This window comes from Schistocerca nitens, chromosome 9 (genome assembly GCF_023898315.1).
Source record: "Schistocerca nitens isolate TAMUIC-IGC-003100 chromosome 9, iqSchNite1.1, whole genome shotgun sequence".
In the NCBI taxonomy this organism is placed as follows: domain Eukaryota; kingdom Metazoa; phylum Arthropoda; class Insecta; order Orthoptera; family Acrididae; genus Schistocerca; species Schistocerca nitens.
This window is the reverse complement of record NC_064622.1, coordinates 97605019-97627922: the sequence shown is the minus strand read 5'-3', so window position 1 is coordinate 97627922 and position 22904 is coordinate 97605019. Positions and strand designations below refer to the sequence as shown.

The 22904-nt window shown below is 44.6% G+C and overlaps 1 protein-coding gene across 1 annotated transcript in view; it reads left to right on the top strand.

Annotated features, from left to right (window-relative positions):
- LOC126203340 (calcium release-activated calcium channel protein 1-like) overlaps positions 1 to 22904 on the top strand; it is a 162936-nt gene that overhangs the window by 1902 nt on the left and 138130 nt on the right. The gene's annotated exons all lie outside the window — the stretch shown is intronic.

Genomic DNA, 22904 nt, shown 5'->3' with positions numbered 1-22904 from the left:
TGAGCCATATGTGTGTGATTATTACAGCGCCATCTATCACAAAGAGAAAAAAGTGGTCCAACTAAAACATTCATATTTCTTTACGTACTACACGAATATGTAATAAAAAACAGGGGTTCCTATTTGCGTTGATATCCGTTTGACCTATGGCAGCGCCATCTAGCGAGCCAACCATAGCGCCATCTGGTTTCCCGCTTCAAGCTAGACAAGTTTCGTTGTTTGCAGTTTTTTCGTTTGACGCTTATTTCGTGAGATATTTGGCCCGGTCATGATCAATGGACCACCCTGTATAGTAATGGCCTTGCAGACAATATCAATAGCAACGTCAGACTTTTCGCCAGTAATGCACTTATGTATGAGGGCAATTCGGAACGGAAACCATAGGCAGCGAAAATCCAATCCGATGAAGCTTTGCACAGATGTGTTGGACAGTGTCTCTAGTATGCCGGTCGATCGCGTCACATAGCTCTTTTCAGTTGTGAGCGCATAGTGAGCACGTAAAGATGCCCGCAAAGAATGGCTGTCTATGAGAGATTATGCCTGATTTCATCCAGCCCACAGTCATGCATTTCCTTATTCTTGACGATTCTCGGCTGCACACTGCAGGCGTAACGAGGACGCTCCTGCAGTGTTTTCGATGGGATGTGCTTGATCACACGCCGTACAGCCCGGACTTGGTTCTCCCTCATCTTCATGAACCGCCGGCTATGAGGGCAACATTTCGGCACAAAAACTGGTTCAAATGGCTCTGAGCACTATGGGACTTATCATCTGAGGCAACAGTCCCCTAGAACACAAAATTGTTAAGGCTTTCGTGGCCACTTGTTGACAAACTGCCTATTGGCTTCTGTCTCGGGTTCTTCGGCCGACGTTCATCTAATGATTTTTCTGACGTTTCGCCAGCACGAGTGGCTGGCATTGTCAAAGCTTCACCCTCCATTGCCGGTGGTGAACTGGAGGCGAGCTCGCGGCCGCAGACTATATGTACAACACCTGGAAACTGTTCTGAGGAGCAATGGGTACTCCACAAATTACATTAGAAGTGTAACAGAGCTAAACACTCGGCGAAGTAAGGAACCAGAAAAAGAAATGTCGGGTACGGCCTTTCTGCCATACATTCCCAGAGTGACGGACAGAATCGGCCGTATATTGCGCAAACACGGCGTAAAGACGATTTTCAAACCGACAAGGAAGATCAAAGAGTGTCTTAGATCGGCGAAGGAGAAAAGAGACCCACTTGCAATGTCGGGAATATACCGTATACCTTGCACATGCGGAAAAGTTTATGTCGGAATGACTGGACGATCCATTAACACCAGGATCAAAGAGCATAAGCGACATTGCAGGTTGGGGCAGGTGGAGAAATCGGCCGTGGCAGAGCACGCACTGAATGAGACCGACCACGTAATAAAATTCGCCGACACGGAAGTTCTGGCTGTAGAGAAGCACTATCACACGCGCTTGTTCAGAGAAGCTGTAGAAATCCAAAAACACGCGAACAGTTTCAACAAGAAAGAGGAAAGCCTTAAGGTAAACGGATCCTGGCTTCCCGTACTGCAGCGAACGACCGTCGCAGGTAGCAAGAGGAGAACCGCACCGGAAATGACCGCGGAGAAGCCCTCGGACGTTGGCGCGCCAGGTACATATAGTCTGCGGCCGCGAGCTCGCCTCCAGTTCACCACCGGCAATGGAGGGTGAAGCTTTGACAATGCCAACCACTCGTGCTGGCGAAACGTCAGAAAAATCATTAGATGAACGTCGGCCGAAGAACCCGAGACAGAAGCCAATAGGCAGTTTGTCAGTCCCCTAGAACTTAGAACTACTTGAACCTAAGGACATCACACACATCCATGCCCGAGACAGGATTCGAACCTGCAACCGTAGCAGTCGCGCGGTTCTGGACTGAAGCGCCTAGAACCGCTCGGTCACAGCGGCCTGCTTCGGCACAATTGACGACCTGCAGATCAGTGTAGATAACTGGCGGGAAGCACAGGCTGCTGCCTTGAGTGACGATGGTCCTGCAAAATTGGTACAATGCTGCGAGAAATGTCTTAGTCGGACTGGCGGCTATGTAGGGAAGTAACTGTAAGTTGTAGCTAACTGCTGAAAATAAAACATTTTTGATTTTCATTGTGGTTTCCATTTCGCGACTGATCGGACCTTACTTTCCGAATAGCCCTCATGTAATGTACTCTTTGACGAAAGCTGCGCAAATATTCAACCCGAGCTTGATAAATTTGCAAAGTGATGCATAGTTTGACAACTTGCTTGTATAAAAACATAACATATTGTATATACGAAGACAGTAACTTGTTCTCGAAAGAACAGTTACTGTTGATGACCGTGCAGCTTTTCCCTGGAATAAATGATGATTAATTGACAACCTCACATCGAGGTATATCAACAACACCTATCGGTAGCTGAGGTTGTCAATTAATCATCATTTATAACATATTGTTCCTCACGAAGCTAAAGAAACTTAGAGAAACCTATGACTACAGATCAATAGTTCACAAGTGGAATTAGTCATTTCATACAAATATTTGGGTGCAGCAGTTTGTATGGATTTGAAAGGGATCGATCTTAAAGGTTCAGAAGGTAGACAGCAGTCTTCTGCTCATAGGCAAGATGTAGGAGAAATGCAGTCAATCTACAAAGCAGGCTGCTGACAAACCCCTCGTGTGTCTCCTCTCAGAGTATTGCTCGAGTGTCTGGAACCCGTACCAAACGGGGCTAACAGAGGATATTCGAACTGATACACAAAAGGCGACAGGAATGGTCACAGGATTGCTTGACTGAGAGGAGAGCGACACTAAAATAATGAAAATTCTCCATTGCAGACTCATGAAGGTAGATGAAATTAATTCTGCGAAAGCCTAATTGAGTAAGATCGAGAGCCACTATTAAGTGAAGAATCTAGAGATATTCTTCGGGTCCTTACGTATTGCTCCCACAGGGATAGTGTGGACTAAATTATAGTCCCATCCACGAACGATGGCGATCCGGGCGTGTCGAGGCACTAACGGAGATTGCGTTGTTGCCGATTCCAAACGACAGTTGCAGTACGCGCATGCGCATGCTTTCCGCTTGAAGGAAGTGTAAATCCGGCAAATTATGTCTCTCGCTTACTTGTGCAGAATTTATCATTTACCATCACTATTAGCGATGACAAATGGAATCGAAATTCACTAAACAACTCCCACGATCACGTTTCATGCTCGTATTAGCTACGGAATTCACAGCAGAGCGCTCAGAACATACTGAACACTCATTGGCTGTCGGAGCATATGTGACGTAGGTGTGCAGAACAAGCCTAAACTCGACGGCCATCGTTCATGACTCTAGCTATAACTGCAGCATGAACGGAGATACTTAAGCAGCCATTCTCCACTTACTCCATTCGTGATTAGATCATGAAGAAACGTTAACATGTCATGCTATGCTAAATACCCTCTGCCATGCCGTTCACAGTGCTTCATAGAGTATCTATGTATGTGTGTAGATACAGATAGGATAATATTTTGGCCGGACCGGTGTGGCCGAGTAGTTCTAGGCGCTTCAGTCTGGAACCGCTACGGTCGCAGGCTCCAATCCTGCCTCGGGCATGGATGTGTGTGCGTCCTTAGGTTAGTTAGGTTTAAGTACTGATGACCTCAGATGTTAAGTCCCATAGTGCTCAGAGCCATTTGAACTATTTTTGATAATATTTTGGAAAAATCAATCACCTGCAAAAACTCTAACAGTAAAATTTCTGTACAACAGAAAACCGAGTTGATCAGAACCATGTGTGGAACCCATCCGAGGAGTTCATGTAGAAATCTATTCGAACAGCTGGACGTATTTCACCGTTACATGTCAGTGCATACTTCCTCTTATGTCGTATGTTATCGAGAATTTTACATTGCACAAAATGAACAAAAAGTGTAGCACGACCAGAGTACAAAGAACAAGTAGCAGGCATGTCCGGAAAGTAAGTAGCGATTCGAAAAAAAACATAAATCATTTTTAAACCATAATTCGTTTTACACGAAACAGCAATACTAAAACTATTTTTCTACATTGTTGCCACCGATGTTCAGACATTTGTCATAGCGGGAAACCAACATTTCTATGTGCTCTTCATAGAAAGATGCCGCCAGTGAAGACAACTATTACTAAACGCCGTTTTTACGTCATTTTCTGCTTGCTGAGTTCCTTCGCAGATGCGAAACCGCCAATACGGCACGATACGGTGAATCTCATGCGCGCAATTCAAGCGCAAGGCGTGGAATGATAAGTGAATGCATTGCGTTGCTTTACGACAACGCACGCCCCTCCTTTAGCTGCTGTGACTCAAAACCTTTTTCAACAATTCGGTTGGAAGCAGTTCGACCATCTGCAGTATAGTCCCGATCTCGCACCCTGTAACTACAATCCGTTCATCACAAGAATAAACCCGATGTAAACATTTCACTATGTTTTCTTCCCCGTTTGCTAGAACCTCATTGGATTTCCGTGTCACGTGGGACTGCAGCCAAGCTGTCTCACGTACTGTCAAGTACAACAATAAGAGTACGTTTTGTGCGTTGCGTGGCGCGCAATTCGACTTAGCGATAATACAGGACAAAAACTTGACCGGCGCATTTAGCTAGGACAGCACTGGCCGCTCAGCTGGTCCTGCTAATCTGCAGTGACGTGGCCAGCTGCAGTTCGCACGTAAAAAGAGAAGAGTAGAGGAACAATACAGCTTCGAATGTCATTTAATTTTTAAGCAGAATGACACAATACACTGCGAATCTCCCACAATACGCTACTTAGACGACTAGACGAAAACCGCAACACGTTATCGGTTTTAACTAACGTACTATTGTAATTGAAAACAAGAATGATGAAAATTCCTGACTTAACCACAGGGTAATTTTTTGCATAAGTTGTCTGTAATGTAAGAGAGTGTTGAAGTATTTCAACGTATAGTTAAATATTGGAACCACTGAAGGTATTACTTACAGTCAGTCGTCTGGTAATCTCTTAGCTCCTTCCTTATCCGAATCCAAGAAATACATTTCAGTTCTTGAAGTGTCAACTGCTACGTTGATAACGAGCATATCAACAACAGAATCCACGAAGCCAACCAGGCGCAGCAATATTTCTTCTTCTTTTATGACGAGCCGTTCAATATCCCGCCAGCGTTCGGCAGTGACGTGTGAAAAAGCTGCGTGCCTGAGTTCCAAAACGTCTGGCAGCTTAACAGCCGTGTTACTTCTAGGGCCAAATACCGCAGCTTGGCTCCAGACCAGTTCTGTTGGGTTCAAGGTGTAATGGCAATGCAGCATTTGTAAGATGTGCTCAATGCTATGAAAATGATTGTTTTTCATGTTTCTACGATACTTATCTACCTCTGTGGTACAAAACGATGGATCCAAATGGTCCAAATGGCTCTGAGCACTATGGGACTCAACTCCTGAGGTCATTAGTCCCCTAGAACTTAGAACTAGTTAAACCTAACTAACCTAAGGACATCACACACATCCATGCCCGAGGCAGGATTCGAACCTGCGACCGTAGCCGGCTCGCGGTTCCAGACTGCAGCGCCTAGAACCGCACGGCCACTTCAGCCGGCCAAAACGATGGACAGAGTACAAATAAAGAGGATTTGATTTCTCATTTTTGCCTTAAAAATTAAATTGTTATGTTTTCTTCATTTAAACAACCTTTATGAACAGACTTTCATGAAACATCGATAATTAAGAATTTGTATTTGAAATGGAAACAGGAATTTCGCGTCCAAAATGTAATTAGAAACAAGAAGACGTTCATTATTCATAAAAAATGATAATGAGTTTTATAATTACGAGATGTAAGTATTTCAAACTGAACGAGAAAAAAATTATACTAGGGAGACTTGAACCAACGCACGAATAACCGGATCGAGTGATATTCCGTTATGCTACGGACTATCCCACACATTCAGTGTAGGCGTGGAAAACTTGAAAGCCGATTATCTCCGTAAATTTATGAAAAACATTAAGAACCGCCTATTTCTCGGCACTTTTTAACCGTGTTCCAAGCGCGTGTTTCACTGCGGAACAGAAAGCAGCATCAGACATTTTCATACTGCGCATTAGACTTGGCCACTGTTTCTATGTTTCGATACAGTGTATCGATACGTGGAACTGTTTCAGTGTTTCGGAACGGCTGTGGTTCACTGTTTCGAAACAGCGGTGTTTCATTCCGCCCTTGTCTCGATCTCGAGCCAGACACAGAAACTGTATCGTTGTTTCAAAATAAGGCTGTTTCAGTCCACCTGTGCTTGGAACGGACTGATTGTATCGAAACAGTGATGTTTCATTCCGCTCTGTGTCGGACGAGATTCGGGCTCGGCACAGGTACTGAAACACAGCATAACACGTCTTGAAACACTTTCAAGAGTGTCGAAATCTTTTTGACAAGCAATAGCATGAAGCTTAAGATGTCCGAAAATAAAGCTTCGTTTCTAGCTGACTATCCCATTCCGAAAAGGCGTAACATCTGCTTTATAAACACTAACTAAACAATAAAACAACGCATACTATTCACATTCAAAATAATAAATATGTGAAAATCATTCAGTTAAATTACAATTTTTTATAACATATTCTTCTCTGTTCATGTACTGTAATCATATTAAGAAACGCAAGTAAGCCTGCAACATTTTGAATAAAAAAGGCGTAGAGTGACAGTTATTAGACATATACATAAATTTGATGTAGGTATAATTGCAAGCAATCTGTTTGACATATCACTGATAGTGTAATTGTGAACGGGAAGGACTAGGAAGCATGGTGAATGTATAGTAACGGTTCGAAACACCTTGAAAGACAAAATTTTTTTGTTATATTTTGTTATTTATTCGAATTATTTGGCGTTATTTGTGAGTCTATAGTGACTGTGCCTATTATCCTCAATGATTCCCTTTGTGTGCATGGAAAGAAGCAGGATGGGTATATTACCCATACTAATGGAATGTGGTAACCCCAGTAGCATATCCGTTGTTTCTGCAGTTTGCTCCCACCTCCAGTTCCGTTCGTGGTGGTTCTTCTGTGTTCAGCTATGGCTGTCCTCAGCCAATTGAAAAGTATGAAAGTCACACGACACGAAAGCAGTGCATTTGCTGCAGGAAATACGAAACTGCCAAGACGCCTAAGTGATAGTTTCATACTTTCTGCGACATGATTAGTGCTCTCGCACCTCATTTGTGTTTATATCGACATACTTATACAGTAGACATTCAAGGTGATAAAATGTGTAGGTTTATTAGATTACAAAACACAAATTGTTTCACTGTTTCGAAACAGCGTATCGAAACATTACATTGTACTGTTTCATTTGTTTCGAAACAGTTACGTGTTTCAGTTTGCCCATCTCTACTGCGCATTAACAGCGCGACAATCAGAACACAACACTGCAGAGCCTGTGACTGTACACAATTTTTTGAAATAAGAACTACATAGCTAAAGCGTGATTAAGAAAAACGTTGATGGCTGTAAATACATCTGAATATCTTAAAGACTCATTTAACGTAACTTAGTAACAAGATATCTAATACATAAGTAGGACCTATCCCCAAGAGCGTAACAACACCAGTGTACGTGCGCTACGGCTTCTGACCAGTCATCGCGTTTGTGTTTGTTTACGTCAGGTTTATTCTATTACGAACTGATTATACCACTTGTTCTTGACCTTCAAGGGTGATTTTCAAGGGAGGCTCTCTTACAGCGATGATGACGCAAAAACCAGTGTTTAACAGTGGTTCTAAGACCGGTGGAATCTTTCTATGAAGAGGGTATAGAAAAGTCGGTTTCCCGCTATAAAAAATGTCTGAACAATGGTGGTGACTATGTAGAAGATCGTTTAAGAAATGCCTTTACTTGTAGAAATAAATTCCGGTTTGAAAAACAATGTTTTTATTAGTATTTTTTCCGAAACGGTACGAAGAGCTAAAGGACCTCAGCGCAGTACAGAACGGAGTTGGTTGGGTTGTTGGGGGGAGGAGACCAGACAGCGAGGTCATCGGTCTCATCGGATTAGGGAAGGACGGGAAAGGAAGTCGGCCGTGCCCTTTCAAAGGAGCCATCTCGGCATTTACCTGAAGCGATTTAGGGAAATCACGGAATACCTACATCAGGATGGCCTGACGCGGGATTGAACCGTCGTCCTCCCGCATGCGAGTCCAGTGTGCTAGCCACTGCGCCACCTCGCTCGGTTACAGAACGGAGTGCAGAACTACGGGACGACGGTATATATGATGCTCTTCCAGCCCATTCCTATTCCGTACAGAAATGTTATTATAATGTACGGTAGTGTTAGCGTTGTGTGATATGTTTAATACGAGTTTCACTCTTAACACCTACTTCTTCTTCTAACTGACACTATTTTATGTACAAACGAATGTGTAAGAAGAACACGTACAGATTTATGGTAAAATGTATGGCACGTTGTACATCCGCGCGATTTATTCGCTCATGCCTCTGTGGAATAAGAAGTAAAATAAATGAATGTAAGTAAATAGTCCCCAAGTGACAGCTAGCGGACTGGACCTCTCCTGTCATCGATACACCAGTGGAAGCTTGTAGACTCCTGCCACTGTCGGCCGCTACTGTGTGGCAACGCCCACTGCAGACAGCACTGCGCCAGGCAGTTCTTTCAAAGGAAACTTATCCAGAAGCTAGAATTCGCCTGTTTCAAGAAAGAAATATAACTCAGCCACTCACGAATATTAAAACAGATTTTTGACACGTTAGAGATGCAATAAACATCTATTCCGAACGTGAATTTTAGAAGTTCTATGTCATTTTTGTAGCAGCTAGTGACTTTTAACTCGATACTTGTTCGAGTTACACACTGACAAAACTGAGAAAAAATATCGCCATTTTCAGCAGCTAATGCATGACAAAAGCAATGATGTACTAAACTTCGGAAACATATGTTGCCGAGGATATATTTTGATAGTCAACAACAAGTCAATAAGGCGAGAAGAGTCATGTGTATGAAATTGTTTCCCAGAAGGAAAATTTCATCCACTGAAAATCACAGGAGAAAGTTAAGATAGCTCTGATCCTACTAAAAACATAGAACAGATTTTTGAAATGCTTATAGACACCGTAGACACCTGTATCAAAAGTGAATATCACTTTTCTACGTCATTTTTGTAGGAGACAGAAGCATTAAATGCGATTTTCTACCGCTACAGAGAGTTATGGTGCCTCCCTGCGGACAGTAATCAGTCACGAGAACTTCGCAACTTCGGACCTTGAACGTCATGTGTCCACCAATTTAAATTAGACTACAATAGCTCTGTTAGACACGCGTGCCCCTTATCGACGATGTTGTACGCTTTCGCTTTAGAACCTTTGTCGTGCGATCTGCGACACCATATGTGAGCGTGTGGTTGATCTGCTATTCTGTTATTCTGCACAACGGATTAATCTGAGATGTTCCCTTTATCCTGTGGCTCCTGCAAGATGCAATTTCCACCCCGACACTACTACAGAAGTCAGACAGACGCTCCTAACGTTCTAAAGAGAAATGCCTCAAAAACTTTCAGCAATAAATATCTTCTTGAGTCTTCCACTGTAAGGAAATGACACAAAAATTCACAAAATTTCTTACGTAACTAGTGGGATACTTGGGTACTGGAGTAGTGCTAGTTAGTGTAAGAAAAACATGAAACTAACGAAAATTATTATTCATTTTGCAAAAATTCTGAAAAATCACAATGGCACTTTTAGTTATGAATTGAACAGGTTATATCCTGGTTCTTTTCGGAATGTGAAGTTACCTCTCAAGGATAGGATTCGCTAATGAAATTTCTATACAAAGTTTAAGATTGTTATTGACTTGGCAGAATGGCTGATAGGCACGCCTACTCAACTTGAATAATTATCCTTTAGAATGTTGCTAGGTACGGTCGAGGCTGTCGCGTGTGAAATGCAGTGAAGTGTACTGTTGTGGAGGAAATATGGGGCTCGCAATAGCTGTAGCGCACAATACCGTAAGCTGTGATGACTGCTGTCTGCGCCGCTCGCTGCTGACAAATAAGATAACTCTCGTTCTATCTGGATTGACCTTCGCCAATCAAACTATCCCTACGCCTTGATGAAGTCAAGGATTCCTATTCGCCCCTAGTCTAACTATTGGCGTGGTACACCGGTCAGATAAACAGTCCACCGCGATGCCACTCAAAAATTCGCTCGCAGGCGTTTAACTATAACTCTGTCCGTTCACACCATACAATAAGTGTGTCGGCCAACACAGTGAACAACGCTTAATCGCAAGGACTCAATATAGAGTGGCACTTCGATTCGCTCTCGACAGAGGTGCTCTCCCAGTGAAATACTGAGGAGAGACTTGTTCCTCGCTCCAAGAACGACAACGGAACGGCACCTCTCCACGCCAGACGTGAAGGGGCATATCTTTTGGTCTCTTCCATTACTCCTTCCGCTCAAGGCGTCAGAAATATCGTCTGCCAATCACCATTGCTCTTCTAAAATGGGAGAATGACATTTCGTTTAAGGCAACCAATCCGGAAAACTGTAGTATCGGCGTTTGGTGTTTGCTGTCTCCCTGTGAAAATCTCTGAAACTGCGTGCTATGTGTAAGGAATGCGTAGGCTGGACGCTCCCACACAATGTAGCGGAATTTGCTTTTAAGCCGAACACGGGGTCGTTCCCCCTTTCACTCGGGCACATGCTGTCTGCTCCACCGGCGGGCGAGGTTGACTCGTCCTCTGAAGGGACCGGCCTCCCGGTGTGTCGTCTGCCTCTCTCGAACTAAAAGCTCCTGTGACCGTCGTGTCTGGAATGTATGTGTGTACGCCAGCTTCGAGTATTTCAATCCCGGTGCACACTTGTTATTTGCATATCGTTTACATGAATTCATACAACATTGACTTTATCGTATCGAGTTCGGGTTCGAATGAAGCGTCTTGATGTGCGGAATATGATTGTGAGGGAGGAATATGTAAGCAATGAAGTTCAGGAGACCACGACATCTTACACATACCACGAGTTTGTCTCTTGGTGGCATTGTTTTTAGGTGCACTGTGTGCGTATGCAAATGATATGATGTTAACTGTCCGTGACGAACATGATGTCTGCAGAACCATGGAGTGGTTGGTCACTTATGGTTGGTTGGTTGGTTGAACTGGGGGAGGGGACCAAACAATGAGGTCATTAGTCCTAGTGGATTGGGGAAGGATGGGGAAGGACGTCGGCCGAGCCGTTTCAAAGGAACGATCCAAGCACTTGCCTGAAGCGATTTAGGGAAATCACGGAAAACCTAAATCAGGATGACTGGACGCGGGTTTGAACCGTCATCCTCCAGAATGCGAGTCCATTGAGCTAATAGCCACTTATGGTGAAGCTTCGGGGAGCCATACATAAATCAGTGGCCTTGAATATTGGCTCTGGGATGTCACCAGCAAGCGTCACCCCACTCACACTGTGCGATAAAATCCACTGTCGACTTCACGGTTCACAGCTTACGCATAACTACCCTTAATTATCGGAGCCTCTTGCAACATATCCTTGCTGGGCTTGTGGATAACCAGCAGACTGAATGTATTAATGTCGATCAGGCATCAGCATTCCGTATGTAGTGCAAACGCTACCGATAACTGAACACAGAGCTCGCAGTCTCATGACGGCATTCGTTCATTTGTCAGCGCTGGAAAGATACTTAAGAGTCGATATGACTCTCTCATTCTTTCTCAAGAACGTGACGGACTTGGCCTTGTCAATGTCTGTACGTCGGTAGCACCTCAAGTTTTGGCGGCGATGCCCGACCAGCCTCGCGAGCTTCACCATGGTGACTCTAGCAGCGTCTTCCCTTGACCCTCCGGTGGCCCTTACTGAGATACCGTAGCCCTTTTCCTACTATGGGAGGTTTTTATCTAGAGTACAGCTGCCTACGTGACGTTCTCCCGTTTCCAACCGATTTCTCACACACAAACAGCAGTTGACCGGCATTGCCTGGTGAAACGTTGTTGTGATGCCTCGTGTAAGGAGGAGAAATGCGTACCATCACTTTTCCGACTTTGATAAAGGTCGGATTGTAGCCTATCGCGATTGCGGTTTATCGTATCGCGACATTGCTGCTCACGTTGGTCGAGATCCAATGACTGTTAGCAGAATATTGAATCGGTGGGTTCAGGAGGGTAATACGAAACGCCGTGCTGGTTCCCAACGGATTCGTATCACTAGCAGTCGAGATGACAGGCATCTTATCCGCATGGCTGTAACGGATCGTGCAGCCACGTCTCGATCCCTTAGTCAACAGATGGGGACGTTTGCAAGACAACAACCATCTGCACGAACAGTTCGAAGCTGGGTGCACGAATGACAAAACGTAATTTTTTCGGATGAATCCAGGTTCTGTTTACAGCATCATGATGGTCACATCCGTGTTTTACGACATCGCGGTGAATGCACTTTGGAAGCGTGTATGCGTCATCGCCATACTGGCGTATCACCTGGCGTGATGGTATGGGGTGCCATTGGTTACATGTGTCGGTCACCTCTTGTTCGCATTCACGGCACTTTGAACAGTGGACGTTACACTTCAGATGTGTTACGACCCGTGGCTCTACCCTTCATTCGATCCCTGCGAAACCCTACATTTCAGCACGATAAGGCACGACCGCATGTTGCAGGGCCTTTCTGGATACAGAAAATGTTCGACTGCTGCCCTGGCCAGCACATTCTCCAGATCTCTCACCAATTGAAAACGTCTGGTCAATGGTGGCCGAGCAACTGGCTCGTCACAATACGCCAGTCACTACTCTTGATGAACTGTGGTATTGTGTTGAAGCTGCATGGGGAGCTGTACGTGTACGCGCCATCCAATCTCTGTTTGACTCAATGCCCAGGCGTACCAAGGCCGCTATTACGGCCAGAGGTGGTTTTTCTGGGTACTGATTTCTCAGGATCTATGCACCCAAATTGCGTGAAAATGTAATCACATATCAGTTCTAGTATAATATATTTGTCCAATGAATACCCGTTTATCATGTGCATTTCTTCTTGGTGTAGCAATTTTAATGGCCAGTAGTGTAGCAGCGAAGTCACTGACCGATAATCGCATGGAAACCCCGGCCACTCTGATGGATCAAACGCGATTCGTGCACGCAGTATCGCTGCCTGGCTGGTTAGCAGCCATATGTAGCAACATGGCTGCTGCTCGTCTCACTACTTACTAAGGGTGGTTGGGCAGTTTTGCTTCGTTGCTCTTTGCCCACGTTGAGTAAGAAGTTTACATTAGAATTTGTAATTGCTCGGGGATCACGAACTTCTCGGAAAAGTGAAGTGAAGGCCCGAGTCGCCATTGATGTTAATAAGTAATACACAATACACACCCCGATTTTGCGTTGATTAATATTTTGAAGCTTGTGTTAGAGAAGTAGAGCTGATGGGAAGGTGATGGTAATGGTCGCGATACAGTGAGCACCATCTGATGATTTTGAGTTATATGTGAAATAATTTCTTGCATTTTAAAGTTTTTGACTTCTAAATAGAATGACATACTACTGTAATATTAACTGCGGTCAATATTACCCCATAAGCATATTGGGAATATATATCTCCCTTGCTTCTAAAACTATTATTTTCAAAATATGTGACTTTCTCCGTCTGAGTCAGTTGTATCCGTTGCTGTTCTGTTCATTCTCATATTTAAAACACGAAAAAAATTATTCATAGTTTTTGCAACGAGTCCCACTTAAAGTGATTTTTGTTTCTTGAATGTTACATTTGTGAAAAAAGGAAGATGAATGTTATGTTTTGAACAGGTGTTACACGAAACATCTGAAACAGTGAAAATAATCTTTCTTGCTAGTTTTTATACCCATTGTTAGCGTTTCTTGCAAAAGGTTTTATTGTACCCTTCCCAATAAGACTGGAATCAATATGACCCACAAGCACATTGGAAAACATATAACCCCTGCTTTCAAAGCTATTTCCTTTCAAAATATATGACTTCCTCTCTCGGAGTCGATTGTATTAATGATACCTCGGAGACAGGGGTAACATTAGGAGTGCCTCACGTCAGTGTGATAGGACCGTTTTTATTTTCTATATACATAGTTGACCTGCCAGGCAGTGTGGGCAGCAATCTGCCATTGTTTGCTGATGATGCTGTAGTGCAGAGGAAGGTGTCGAAGAAGGTGCCGAAGAAAAGTGACTCTAGGTCGATACAAGGTGACCTAGGCAAAATTTGTAGTTGACATGATGAATGGCAGCTGGCTCATAATGTAGACAAAAGTAAGTTAATGCAGATGAGTAGGAAATACAAACCCGCATTATTCGGATAAGCATTAGTAGTGTCCTGCTTGACACAGTCAGGTCGTTTAAATATCTGGGAGTAACGCCGCGAAGCGATATCAGGTGCAGCGAGCATCTGAGGATTGTGATAGGGAAGGCGAATGGTCGAATTTGGTTTATTGGGAGAATGTTAAGAAAGTGTAGTTCAATCTGTAAAGGAGACCGCTTATAGGACGCTAGTGCGACCTGTTCTTGAGCACTGCTCAAGTGTTTGGGATCCGCACCAGGTCGGATTGAAAGAAGACATCGAAGCAATTCAGAGGCGTGCTGCTAGTTTTATTGCCGGTAGGTTCGATCAGCATGCAGATGTTACGAATATGCTTTGGGAGCTCAAATGGGAATCTCTGGAGGGAAGAAGACGTTCATTTCCAACAATACTACTGAGAAAGTTTAAAGAAGCCGGATTTGCAGCTGACTGCAGTGCGATCCTACTGCTGCCAGCACGCATTTGGCGTAGGGACCGCGAGGATCAAGTACGAGAAATTAGGGCTCATACGAAGGCACGTAGACAGTCGCTCTGTCCGCGACTAGACCAGGAAAGGAGATGAGTAGTTGTGGTACAAGGTTCCCTTCGCCACGCACCGTACGGCGGTTTGCCGAGTACCGATGTAGATGTAGATGTTTCGTTCAATTTTACATTTACAACACATTACAATGTATTCATAATTGTTTGCTCTTAGTATTACTTTTGTCAATATAACCCCAATCTAAATTTCTTTCGGATGCTTGAACGTAATATTTCTGAAAATAGAATCATTAGTGTTGCAATGAACAACTGTAATGTACTTTTTTATGTTAATTCATTGAAATACTACCAGTATATTCGGGTAAATTACTTGCTGTCTACACTACTGGCCATTAAAATTGCTACACCAAGATGAACTGCAGATGATAAACTGGTATTCATTGGACAAATGTATTATACTGGAACTGACATGTAATTACATTTTCACGCAATTTGGGTGCATAGATCCTGAGAAATCAGTACCCACAACAACCACCTCTGGTCGTAATAACGGCCTTGATACGCCTGGGCATTGAGTCAAACAGAGCTTGGATGGCGTGTACAGGTAGCTGCCCATGCAGCTTCAACACGATACCACAGTTCATCAAGAGTAGTGACTGGCGTATTGTGACGAGCCAGCTGCTCGGCCACCATTGATCGGACGTTTTCAATTGGTGAGAGATCTGGAGAATGTGCTGGCCAGGGCAGCAGTCGAACATTTTCTGTATCCATAAAGGCCCGTACAGGACCTGCAACATGCGGTCGTGCATTATCCTGCTGAAATGAAGGTTTCACAGGGATCGAATGAAGGGTAGAGCCACAGGTCGTAACACATCTAAAATGTAACGTCCACTGTTTAAAGTGCCGTCAATGCGAACAAGAGGTGAGCGAGACGTGTAACCAATGGCACCCCATACCATCACGCCGGGTGATACGCCAGTATGGTGATGACGAATACACACTTCCAATGTGCATTCAACGCGATGTCGCCAAACACGGATGCGACCATGATGATGCTGTAAACAGAACCTGGATTCATCCGGAAAATATGAGGTTTTGCCATTGGTGCACCCAGGTTTGTCGTTGAGTACACCATCGCTGGCGCTCCTGTCTGTGATGCAGCGTCAAGGGTAACTGCAGCCATGGTCTCCGAAGTGATAGTCCATGCTGCTGCAAACGTCGTCGAACTGTTCGTGCAGATGGTTGCTGTCTTGCAAATGTTCCCATCTGTTGACTACGGGATCGAGACGTGGCTGCACGATCCGTTACAGCCATGCGGATAAGATGCCTGTCATCTCGACTGCTAGTGATACGAGGCCGTTGGGATGCAGCACAGCGTTCCGTATTACCCTCCTGAACCCACCGATTCCATATTCTGCTAACAGTCATTGGATCTCGACCAACGCGAGCAGCAATGTCTCGATATAATAAACCGCAATCGCGATAGGCTACAATCCGACCTTTATCAAAGTCGGAAACGTGATGGTACGTATTTCTTCTCCTTACACGAGGCATCACAACAACGTTTCACCAGGCAACGCCGGTCAACTGCTGTTTGTGTATGAGAAATCTATTAGAAACTTTCCTCATGTCAGCAGGTTGTAGGTGTCGCCACCGGTGCCAACCTTGTGTGAATGCTCTGAAAAGCTAATCATTTGCATATCACAGCATCTTCTTCCTGTCGGATAAATTTCGCGTCTGTAGCACGTCATCTTCGTGCTGTAGTAATTTTAATGGCCAGCAGTGTATAGTACTCTAGTGGTACTCAGTGAGACAAAAACTCCTAACAGTGAGACGGTTAAGTGGACTTTTTTTTAAATGTTCAGGGTAAAACTGTTACAACAGCTATACGCAAGTCCCATGTCATTTCATAAAATCTAACTCTCCCTCACACAATTTATAACAAGAGTTCTGGTAATCAGTAATGTTGCTGTTGACGACGTCTCTGTAGACACATCGAAACTGCAGACAAATTATGTTTCGTAACTACTTGCGCTTAAACTACCAGACTAATGGATTAAAAAGGAATTGAGGACTAAGAATCGAAAAATGAATCGTATCGTCACACTAGAAAGATGTACAAAACCATTTGGCGTCAGTGCGAAATGTAATACACTGCATAAATTAACTTGCACTGCCCAATAAATGCGTTTCAAAACAAGTTCAACAGATAAAGTCCTCTCTCTCTTCTTTTTTTCTTCAAGTATTCGTGGAGACTCAACAGATAAAGTTCATTCTCTCTTTTATTTTTTTTTTCTTCGAGTATTCGTGGACACTCAGAAATCAACTGCGTTCAATCGTGTGTGAAATCTTATGGGACTTAACTGCTAAGGTCATCAGTCCCTAAGCTTACACACTACTTAACCTAAATTATCCTAAGGACAAACACACATACGAATGCCCTTGGGAGGACTCGAACCTCCGCCGGGACCAGCCGCACAGCCCATGACTGCAGCGCCTAAGACCGCTCGGCTAAACCCGCGCTGCAGGAAATCAACTGCAGCTGCTGCTAAACATAGCAGCTGATTCCCCACGGCAGACCATCTCGACACTGTGGCGTTCAAGTAATGCTGACTGCAATTATTTGGCAAATCTCTCGTGCGTGGGGTGACCAAGCGAACGACCGATTCGAAGCGATACCGCGTGCGACGGATCTCTGCGATCAGTGGCCCGTATGTGGGGCTCTTAATCCTACAACACTAAAGGGCGGAAAATGTTGGATCGTTACTAAACCGTCGAAAATTTTACTATTCCGTGTTTCTTTCAAAGGAAGTCATAGTTTATAGTTTATGCACTATTTAATTACAATTATAACGTCTCCAATGGTACGTCAGATATAAAATAAGTGCGAAATGCCCTCTTTTACACCCTACTGGCAATACCAGATTGGCGGAAATCGCGAGTTGGTAACAACTGCAATAGTAAATTTTGCGAGAGTTTAGTAATCAAGGGTTAAGGCAGCCAGTCTTCCTGTGGGCCCTTTACTTTGGCTTTTTACAGCCGAATTATACACGTTTTTGCGTTTTCAACCTCGTAATTATAGTTTAAATAATATAGTAGGGCACTTTGTCTGACTGTCACTTGTCTTGAGAGGCCATTTTGAGCTAAATTGTTGACACGCCCAATGTATTGTGTACTCACCAAAAATATCTCTGTTTTCGTTGCCTCGGTCTGCTTCAGAGGAAACGAGTAATTATACGATTTATTACTTTTTGTTTTCGCCGCGCGGGATTAGCCGAGCGGTCTTAGGCGCTGCAGTCATGGACTGTACGGCTGGTCCCGGCGGAAGTTCGAGTCCTCCCTCGGGCAAGGGTGTGTGTGTTTGTCATTAGGATAATTTAGATTATGTAGTGTGTAGGCTTAGGGACTGATGACCTTAGCAGTTAAGTCCCATAAGATTTCACACACATTTGAACATTTTTTTAACTTTTTGTTTTCCTGCCGAAGGCTTGAGTACGAGGAAGAGTGTCCAGGAGGCCAAAGGCTTCGACGAAGTCTTTGCGCAAGCTGTGGTCGCGCTATTTGTGAGTACTGGTTTGCGGAAGTGTGAGTAGGATGCATTGAGCAAGGGCGTACGCTGCAGCTGAATCCAGCTACCACGCGTTCGGCACTTTGCCCGATAAATCGAAGGAAAGAGTGAGAGACAGGGTTGTAGTCCGTCCCCCACGCTGCTGTTCAATCCGCACACAAGCAGGCAGTAAAAGGAACCGTGGAGAAATTCGGAAGGACAATTAAAGTTCAGGAAGAACAAATCGAAACTTTGAGGTTTATCGTTGACATTGTACTTCTGTCAGAGACAACAAAGGATTTGGAAGGTCAGACGAACGGAGCGGATAGTCTCTCGAAACGAGATTATAAGATCAACATCCATGAAAGTAAACCAACAACTTCAGTGTAATCGAATTACGCCAGTTGGTGTTGAGGGAATCAGACTAAAAAGTGAGGCACTAAGGGTAATAGGTAAGTTTTGCTACATGGACAACCAAACAGCTGACCTTGGCCGAAGTAGAGACGATTTAAAATGCAGACTGGCAATACCAAGAAAACAATTTCTGTAAATGAGAAAACTGTTAACACATAAAATAAATTTAAATCCCAGGAAGTCTTTTCTGAAAGCATTTGTCTTGAGTGTAGGCGTGCACCGTAATGAAATAGGCACGACAAGCGGTTCAGAAAAGAAGGGAACAGAAGCTTTTGGAATGTGGTGCTTCAGAATAATAGTAAGGGGGCGCAACTTGAATAAAACAAGGGATCGATTGATAGGATACATACTGAGGCATCAAGCAGCCGTCAGTATGGTCATGGAGGGAAGAGCTAGCGCCAATGACTTGACTTCAGTACGCAGGTTCGGATGGACGTAGGTTGCAGTGGCCCGCATCTCGTGGTCGTGCGGTAGCGTTCTCGCTTCCCACGCCCGGGTTCCCGGGTTCGATTCCCGGCGGGGTCAGGGATTTTCTCTGCCTCGTGATGGCTGGGTGTTGTGTGCTGTCCTTAGGTTAGTTAGGTTTAAGTAGTTCTAAGTTCTAGGGGACTTATGACCACAGCAGTTGAGTCCCATAGTGCTCAGAGCCATTTGAACCATTTTAGGTTGCAGTGGATGAGCAGAGATGAAGAGACGAGCACAGAATAAGAGTAGCGTGGAGAGCTGCATCAGAGCAGTCTTCGGTCAGAAGATCACAACAACAAATATCTTTCTTCGTCTATGCTATCTGTGAAAGAAAAAGATATAGCGTGGCAGGCGAGAGACTAGTTCGCATGGCAACTCCTGCAGGTAACTAATGCTATGCTACTATTTTATTTCTCTGATCTGTCGTGACGAGCGCTACTCGTTTTAGATAATGGGTGCAGTATTCTTACGTGTGTGAAATAACGTATCGTATCGGGGGATTAGGAGGGATTTCTCTAACAAAAGAAAAAAATAAGCATGTGCACGCCACAAGTACTCCATTACCCTAGTAGCAGCTTCCTCGTGTTGTGCACGCCTCATCTATTAAGGGAAACCCTACAAATCTCCACCCGACAGGCAACGTTGAGAAAGCGGCACCCAGGATCATCACAGAATCGCCTGAACCTCTCCATTCGACTGCAAGTCACAGGACTGCGTTCGGTTCTCAAAACGATTTTCAAAACGGTGGCTCGGCTTGATCATTCGCGCGAGGCTGGCTGTGTTCACCAGATCAGTCTACCGCCTGTAGGAACAGAGAATGGCCTTTGACACATGGTAGAGGAAGCCATTCGAGCCGATGCGAACCCGCGATTTGCATCCTCGTGCTCCATTAGTCCGTACAACTTGTACGTCGAAGAAGCAACGAAGAAACTGACATGAAACTGCGGGAGTGAAATGAAAGTGCAACAAATGGTTCAACTGGCTCTGGGCGCTATGGGACTTAACATCTGAGGTCATCAGTCCAATAGAACTTAGAAATACTTAAAACCTAACTAACCTAAGGACATCCCACACATCCATGCCCGAGGCAGTATTCGAACCTGCGACCTTAGCGGTCTCGCGGTTCCAGACTGAAGCGCCTAGAACCGCTCGGCCACTAAGGCCGGCAAAGTGCAACAGATACGGATATCAGTACTAACGTTTGCAGATGATATCACCCTTCTCGCCGCGTGTAAGCAAGATTCCGGAGACTAGTTGAAACAGACCACATCACAGGGATCGGCCTAACGTTAAACGAAACAAAGACGAGGGTGATGGAAGGTAGCAGAAAGGTGAATTAGGACTTGCTTAATATGTACACTACAGGCCATTAAAATTGCTACACCAAGAACAAATGCACATGATAAACGGGTATTCTTTGGACAAATATATTATACTAGAACTGATATGTGATTACATTTTCACGCAATTTGGGTGCATAGATCCTGAGAAATCAGCAGCCAGAACAACCACCTCTGCCCGTAATAACGGCCTTGATACACTTGGGCATTGAGTCAAACAGAGCGTGGATGGCGTGTACAGGTACAGCTGCCCATGCAGCTTCAACACGATACCACAGTTCATCAAGAGTAGTGACTGGCGTATTGTGACGAGCCAGCTGCTCGGCCACCATTGACCAGACGTTTTCAATTGGTGAGAGTTCTGGAGAATGTGCTGGCCAGGGCAGCAGTCGAACATTTTCTGTATCCAGAAAGGCCCGTACAGGACCTGCAACATGCGGTCGTGCATTATCCTGCTGAAATGTAGGGTTTCGCAAGGATCGAATGAAGAGTAGAGCCACGGGTCGTAACACATCTGAAATGTAACGTCCACTGCTCAAAGCGCCGTCAATGCGAACAAGAGGTGACCGAGACGTGTAACCAATGGCACCCCATACCATCACACCGGGTGGTACGCCAGTATGGCGAACACGAATACACGCTTCCAATGTGCGTTCACTGCGATGTCGCCAAACACGGATGCGACCATTATTATTCTGTAAATAGAACCTGGATTCATCCGAAAAAATGAGGTTTTGCCATTGGTGCACCCAGGTTCGTCGTTGAGTACACCATCGCAGGCGCTCCTGTCTGTAACGCAGCGTCAAGGTTAACCGCGGCCATGGTCTCCGAGCTGATAGTCCATGCTGCTGCAAACGTCGTCGAGCTGTTCGTGCAGATGGTTTGTTGTCTTGCAAACGTCCCCATCTGTTGACTCAGGGGCCGAGACGTGGCTGCACGATCCCTTACAGCCATGCGGATAAGATGCCTGTCATCTCGACTGCTAGTGATACGAGGCCGTTAGGATCCAGCACGGCGTTCCGTATTACCCTCCTGAACCCACCGATTCCATATTCTGCTAACAGTCATTGGATCTCGACCAACGCGAGCAGCTTTGTCGCGGTACGATAAACCACAATCGCGATATGCTACAGTCCGACCTTTATCAAAGTCGGAAACGTGATGGTACGCATTTCTCCTCCTTACACGAGGCATCACAACAACGTTTCACCAGGCAACGCCGGTCAACTGCTGTTTCATCATCATCATCATCATCATCATCATCATTTAAGACTGATTATGCCTTTCAGCGTTCAGTCTGGAGCATAGCCCCCCTTATAAAATTCCTCCATGATCCCCTGTTCAGTGCTAACATTGGTGCCTCTTCTGATGTTAAACCTATTACTTCAAAATCATTCTTAACCGAATCCAGGTACCTTCTCCTTGGTCTACCCCGACTCCTCCTACCCTCTACTGTTGAACCCATGAGTCTCTTGGGTAACCTTGCTTCTCCCATGCGTGTAACATGACCCCACCATCTAAGCCTGTTCGCCCTGACTGCTACATCTATAGAGTTCATTCCCAGTTTTTCTTTGATTTCCTCATTGTGGACACCCTCCTGCCATTGTTCCCATCTGCTAGTACCTGCAATCATCCTAGCTACTTTCATATCCGTAACCTTAACCTTGTTGATAAGGTAACCTGAATCCACTCAGCTTTCGCTCCCATACAACAAAGTTGGTCGAAAGATTGAACGGTGCACAGATAACTTAGCCTTGGTACTGACTTCCTTCTTGCAGAAGAGTGTAGATCGTAGCTGAGCGCTCACTGCATTAGCTTTGCTACACCTCGCTACCAGTTCTTTCACTATGTTGCCATCCTGTGAGAATATGCATCCTAAGTACTTGAAACCGTCCACCTGTTCTAACTTTGTTCATCCTATTTGGCACTCAATCCGTTTATATTTCTTTCCTACTGACATTACTTTCGTTTTGGAGATGCTAATCTTCATACCATAGTCCTTACATTTCTGATCTAGCTCTGAAATATTACTTTGCAAACTTTCAATCGAATCTGCCATCACAACTAAGTCATCAGCATATGCAAGATTGCTTACTTTGTGTTCACATATCTTAATCTCACCCAGCCAGTCTATTGTTTTCAACATATGATCCATAAATAATATGAACAACAGTGGAGACAGGTTGCAGCCTTGTCTTACCCCTGAAACTACCCTGAACCATGAACTCAATTTACCGTCAACTCTAACTGCTGCCTGACTATCCATGTAAAGACCTTTAATTGCTTGCAAAAGTTTGCCTCCTATTCCATAATCTCGTAGAACAGACAATAACTTCCTC